At 48.8% G+C, this 5,974-nt stretch overlaps 1 gene segment (V, D, J or C); it reads right to left on the bottom strand.

The window, feature by feature from the left end:
• Positions 1-471: 471 nt before the first annotated feature.
• LOC308492367 (immunoglobulin lambda variable 1-40-like) lies at positions 472-949 on the bottom strand. The segment is given in 2 exons: positions 904-949; positions 472-791 (listed from the first exon to the last, which is right to left on the bottom strand).
• Positions 950-5,974: the final 5,025 nt, after the last annotated feature.

The following is a 5,974-nucleotide window of genomic DNA, read 5'->3' as shown; positions in this document are numbered from 1 at the left end:
GCACACAGAGAACAGCCATGTGACACCTCAGAGAGAATGAAGCCGCCTGTAAGCCAAGGAGAGAGGCCTCAGGAGAAGCCAATCCGCCTATTGTACTTCTGGCCTTCAGAACTATGAGAACATACGTTTCTGTGGGTTAAGCTGCTCAGTCTGTGTATTATGTTGTGGCAGCCCTGGCACTAACACACCCGTCATGGACCCTGTCCCCAGGGCGGCCTGTCCCAGCGACCAGGAATTTCTGTTCCATTTGAGAAAATGTGACAATGTGCTGCCATTAAGGACAGACAGGCTATGAGGCAGATTTTGAGAAGATGAGGACACATTCTCCATAAAAACTTCCCTGTGGTGGGTCTAAGACTCCATTTTGAGACGAATCAAAGGAAGCAGATGTCTCTTCAGAGCAGTGGGGGATGCTCAGTGAAGCCCCATTACAGGGGGTTCAGCAGGTTTGTGTCTCACTTCCCCACAGGCCTAGAGCACTGTGCGAGCACTCAGACTGTCATCCCATGATAAGCAATAATAATCGGCCTCGTCCTCAGCCCGGAGCCCACTGATGGTCAGGGAGGCCGAGTTGCCAGACTTGGAGCCAGAGAATCTGTCGGACACCCCTGAGGGTCTACCGCTATTACCATAGATGAGGAGTTTGGGAGCCTTTCCTGGGAGCTGTTGGAACCAGCGCACACTATTACTACCAATGTTGGAGCTGCTTCCAGCGCAGGAGATGGTGACACTCTGTCCCGGGGCCCCAGACACTGAAGGCGGCTGAGTCAGCACAGACTGGGCCCAGGATCCTGGAAGAGGGAGAGACACAGAGATGGTGATTCTGGGTCTAGAGACAAGGGGAGGAGGCAGGGCCCCATGTGTCTTCCCAGGGTCCCTTCCACTGTCCCCGTATCCAGTCACCTGTGCAGTGAGCGATGAGGGTGAGGAGGAGAGGGGACCAGGCCATGGTGGACATGATCACCGAGTCCTGCCTTCTGTGGCCCCACAGCTGAAGCAGAGCTTCCCCCAGATGTCTCCCTTCCCCTCTACATACTCTGCGAGAGGGAGGGTCCACTCATGCAAATGAGACCCCCCAGCTTTCTGATCCCTCACTGGGCCCTGGGTCAGGCCTCTCTGCCTGAAGATGTCAGGGATGTGGGCAGGGGAGGGGCTGTGTGGGGCCCAGGGTGTGGGGAGGTCACAGCTGTGAGCACTGAGCAGAGGGCACCAGGCAGTGCCAGGTGGCTGGTCCCTGCTCTGATTACCCCAGACTCTGAGGAACAGACCTTTACCACCCCCTGGTGCCCAGTCCCAGACGCACCACTGTGTGACATGGTGACGAGGGCCCCTCAGACAGCTTCCACATCCCCACTGCTCTGTCCTCTGCCCTGCCTTACGGTCAGCCCAGGTATCTCCTCATGTGGCCTCCCCGTCACCTCAGGGCAGCCTGATGCTCCTCTCAGCCTCCTCAGGGTGAGTCTGCCCACAGCTCCCTTGGCTCTTCAGTGGTCAGGACTGAGGCGCTGTCTCTTACACAATCTCCTCTCTGATCAGGATCAAGTCCAGAGTTTGGACGGCCCCATGGAGGGTTGTCCTCTTCTGTGCAGCACACGGGTTCCTTCCTCATGAGTGATTCACCCTGGTGCCCGGAGCGCTCTTCCCTGTGGACCCCCAGAGCCCTGAGGACAAAGGGGGCTCTTCTCTCTAGGGATGGGAAGGTTGTGTGAGGAAGGCCCGTGGGCATGCCTCGTGGGTGACGCAGTGCTAATCTTTATCGTCTGTCTGTATTCCCACACACACCGACACTACCGTCATCCACGTGTTCTTTTTTCTTCCTGCACGTGATTTACTCCTGGGTTTCTATTCTCCATGAACAGGATACTAGTCTGCTGGGAGCTGTGCCAAATAAGTATCTGTGCAGCATTTTACTTAAGAGCATGAAGGGCAAACATGCTAAATGCTGAGAATGGAATGAGTTACAACCCTGAGGCCCTTCCAGCGGTGCCTGTTCCAGGTGAGCCTCACAGGTGGTAGCTCTTAGGACCAAAACTCCGAATAGAGGGTGAGAGAAAATGTGGTTCGTGCTCAGAGCGAGTCCTGTGAGACTGTCTGTACAGTGAGATAATCTATTAAGGTTTTATCTGAAAATAATGCCGCCTATACGTTATTTTTGCCAAAGAGAATAACCTCAGTAAAGGAAACCAAAAAGAAGCTGTCCTATTTATCTAATTTTTTTAAAAAGATGTTTTTACGTGACTAGAAAAATTTTGGAATTTTAAGCACCAGCCTCTTAACTGACTGTAGTCTGGAGAGCTGTTTGGGGCCGAGAACAACTGCCTGACTGTCCGTTTGGCCCACTCTGTGTGTGCGTGTTAGACTGGGCTGTATGACGTTGGAAGAGTAAATACACCAACATGTTTAAATGGGTGACTGAAAATATAAGGTCATTACCTTAATAAAATCTGTCCAGGAACTGACTGAAGGAAAAAAACAAAAAACCTAAGATATTTTAATTTTTCATTTACAAGGCTATTTTTTGAAATATTATTTTCATTATAAGTCTTTTTCTCTTTTCAAGGCAATTTTTCAGGTTTGGTACTGTTTTTTGTGGTTAAGGCACATAATAAGCACTTTATGAAGTTGTATTCATTACTGAGTACAAATTAATTTTTGCAGATGTATTTGTATCCCTAATTTTCTTGATATCACTTCCTCATTGATGATGCAGAGTTTTTGTTTTGTTTTGTTTTTATTGAGACTTTAATTTTTCCTTTTCATCCCACTCTAATAAAGAGAGATTGGCCCAGACTGAGCAGTCTGTCACACACATAATAACCTACCCATCTCCACTCTTCCCATGGGGCCTACCAAGGGCGAGGGGACTGCGTCCCAAGGCAGGGTGTCCTGTAACTGTGTCTTCTCTCCACCTTGTCGGGGAACCACTGCTGGGAGCTCCAGGGCTCTCCCCCCGATTGTGGCTCTGACACTAGTTCATCACCTCTCGTGCCTGCTCTCCCTCCAAGTCCACGGTCACCATCCCCAAGAGACGTCCCAGTACCTGAGTCTCAGCCAGGATCCTTCCTAGTGGTCAAGGGAAACCTTTCTCCATCTAGATGATTCCACTTGCTAACATGCTGAGGAATGTTGGCATCTACGTCCATGGAGGAAACTGAACTATGACTTTCAAATCTAATCCTGTTCCTGCTAGATGTCATGATTTTTTTTTTAAGAATAAGAAAAGGAGTGTAAGATACACACCCTCTCAGACACACTATGAATACCAGGGTTCCCAAGTCACCACAGTCCCTGGAAAGAATGGGATGACACCTGTGGCCACATGCCAGGAGGGAAAATTGCAAATGTGTCCCCAGGAACCTTTCACTGGCCCCCTAATGGAATGTCCTGTCCAATGACTATGAAAGTTGAAGCAGAGGAATCCAGGCCATGCTGGACATGCCCCCATAATTGTGCTTCTTTAGGCCACGTTGATGCAATTGTGACCCTCCTCCCAGGTGTCCCTTATTCTAACCTACTTGGTCAGTTTCATTATACAAATCAGTTCCTGCTGTGTGACTATCCAGTGACTGTCACTTCCTGGACATCAGTCCTGGACCATGACTGCTTAAGGATGGAGAAGGAAACAGGAAGCCAGCATGTGAGTCAGAGCCAGTGCTCACATGGCTCCTGGGAACCAAGTTCAAGGCTTCAAGTTCCCCAGAGCAGCATGTTTGTTCTTACCTGGTAATAATCGTACCTGGGTCACTCTTACAAGTTGACTTCCTGTGTTGTTGTAATCACTGCTGTCACTGCTGTTTCTGAGGGTCTCCTGTGGGTCCCCAGCCCCCACTGCACAGGGTTTGGTTTTTCACACCTGTCTTTCCAACAAGAACACAGTGTTGTCAGGGAAATTGTGTCTGCTCTTGCTCACTGCTTTGCGTTCTCATTGCCCTTCATTGTCAGCCTGCTGAGTCCTAATTTTTTTCTTAATCTGATAGTTCTAAGAAATTTTAGTCTATTAAATTTATATTTTTCAGTACAAATGAATGATATGAAAACGGAATGGGATTCTATCTGGAGATGGTGCTTGTGTATATAAAATCTACTCGGCTGCAAATAAGTCTGATTAACCATCATCCTCCCAACCAAAGTACGAGAGAGGGAAAGGCTGGAAGTCATGGGTTAACTGGGGGCATGAGCACATGATGGTCTGAGAACCATCTGCTCAGTGGGTGGTGTTGCCAAGTATCTGGGAATTCAGGAGCTCCCCAAAATTGCGATATCAGATGAGAGAAAGAATCCCATATCTCTAAGGTTTCAGGGCTCAGGGCATTAGCAGTAAAGCCTGGGCTGGTTCCAGGCTTTATATGTTGGCTGGGTTCAGGGCTACCTGGTTCTCTGGGGCCCCACACGCTGCACTTCTTCCCTTCTCATCCCCAACCAGTAACACTGGAGTCTATTTTGCTTTTGGAAACAAAGTCATTCTGTTTGCATTGAGAGATCAGTACCTCCAAAAAGAGATACTGTCATCGGTCCCATAATGACAGACAGAGTTGACAGCATGAAGCCCTCTGGTTTTAGAGCACAAGTGACAGCAGAAGGCAAAGCCTGAGCAGGTGTTGGTCATAGGCAGGGACAAAGGAGTAATGGGTCAAACTGGGGAGTAAAGGACAGATTTTATCACACGTCCCCATGAACAGGAGCTCTTTGTGGTGCTGGGGTTGTTTTCAGCTCTCTAACAGTGATCGTCAGCCTCGTCCTCAGGCTGGAGCCCACAGGTGGTCAAAGAGGTTCTGGTAACAAAACGGGAGTGAGTGAGTCAGACTCGAATCCCGGGAAAATATTTTTGAAGTATTTTCATTATAAGTCTTGTTCTTTTTTCAAGGCTGTCCTAGTTCAAAAAGGTGGGGGCTGTGCATGAGAGCCCTTGGTACATTGCCATGGTAACCACCAGTGTGCCCTTTGCTCCCTGTGCAGGAAAAGGTGACTTTGGATCTGGGTTCATCTAGAGCTTCACAGTGTGTGTGACACAGGCAGATATTGAGGAGCTGCTGCTCCTGACATCCCACATCCTACTTCCTACCCCCTGGATTGTTGGAATGCTCCAGTGAAGTCTGAGAGGAGAGGAAAACACAGGTCAGTGCCTGTGGGCTCAGGAAAACCCACTCACAGGAGTCCGCATGGTCCTGAGATGTGTCAGCTGTAAGAATATTTCATCCATGGACCCCACCTTCCCTGGAGCAGGCTCAGCATTTTCCCAGCAACCTGTGGAGCGTTCCCCCATCCTCTTAGGTCTCTCACAGAAGTATCCTGGCCTCAGGCCATATCTCCTCATCTCCTCTTGCCTAACTACCCTCTCCCAGGCATCACAACTTAAGAGACAGGTAACAGTGAGGGTCCCAGTTCAGCTCTGTGCCTGGAATTCCTCCAGGGCCTGTGTCCCCACCCAGCATCTCACATCTCAGTGTTTCATCCCTGGGACACATGTCTGCTTGGCCAGCCCTGAGCTCAGGAGCCTGGGAGGGATGGGAAGGTCTCTGCTCTGACCCCTGGGAGAGCAGAGTACATGCTGTGGAGGATTGTCCAGCTCTCGGATGGGCCCCTAGGCTTGAAGAAGATGGAAAGCTAGGAGAGTCATAATTTCCTTATTTCAAGAAAAAGAATGGCCTCGCCAAAGCTCTGATTTTATTACATCTGAATAACTAGGTGGTATTGCAGTGCCATCGTAAATACTTTCTTTTTGGTTTTGTTTCCATTTTTCTGAGACCTCAGACACATGGAATGAAAAAATGACAGTAGAACCATTATAATGAGAAGGTACTTCCAAGTATAGTTTTGCATATATGCAATTTATTTTAAAATGTTCAATTTTCTCTTTTTTTTTTTAAATGTTCCATTTTCATGAAACAAGATTTTGAGGAGCTTGAGGTTTTTGTCCCACTTTCTGCTCTGTGTGTGTTACTGTGATCAGCATCAGAGTGATATGTAGCACAGT

Source organism: Rhinolophus hipposideros (assembly GCF_964194185.1).
Source record: "Rhinolophus hipposideros genome assembly, chromosome: 24".
NCBI classification, from domain to species: domain Eukaryota; kingdom Metazoa; phylum Chordata; class Mammalia; order Chiroptera; family Rhinolophidae; genus Rhinolophus; species Rhinolophus hipposideros.
Note: the sequence above shows the minus strand (reverse complement) of the source record. Positions and strands in the feature narration are given on the sequence as shown.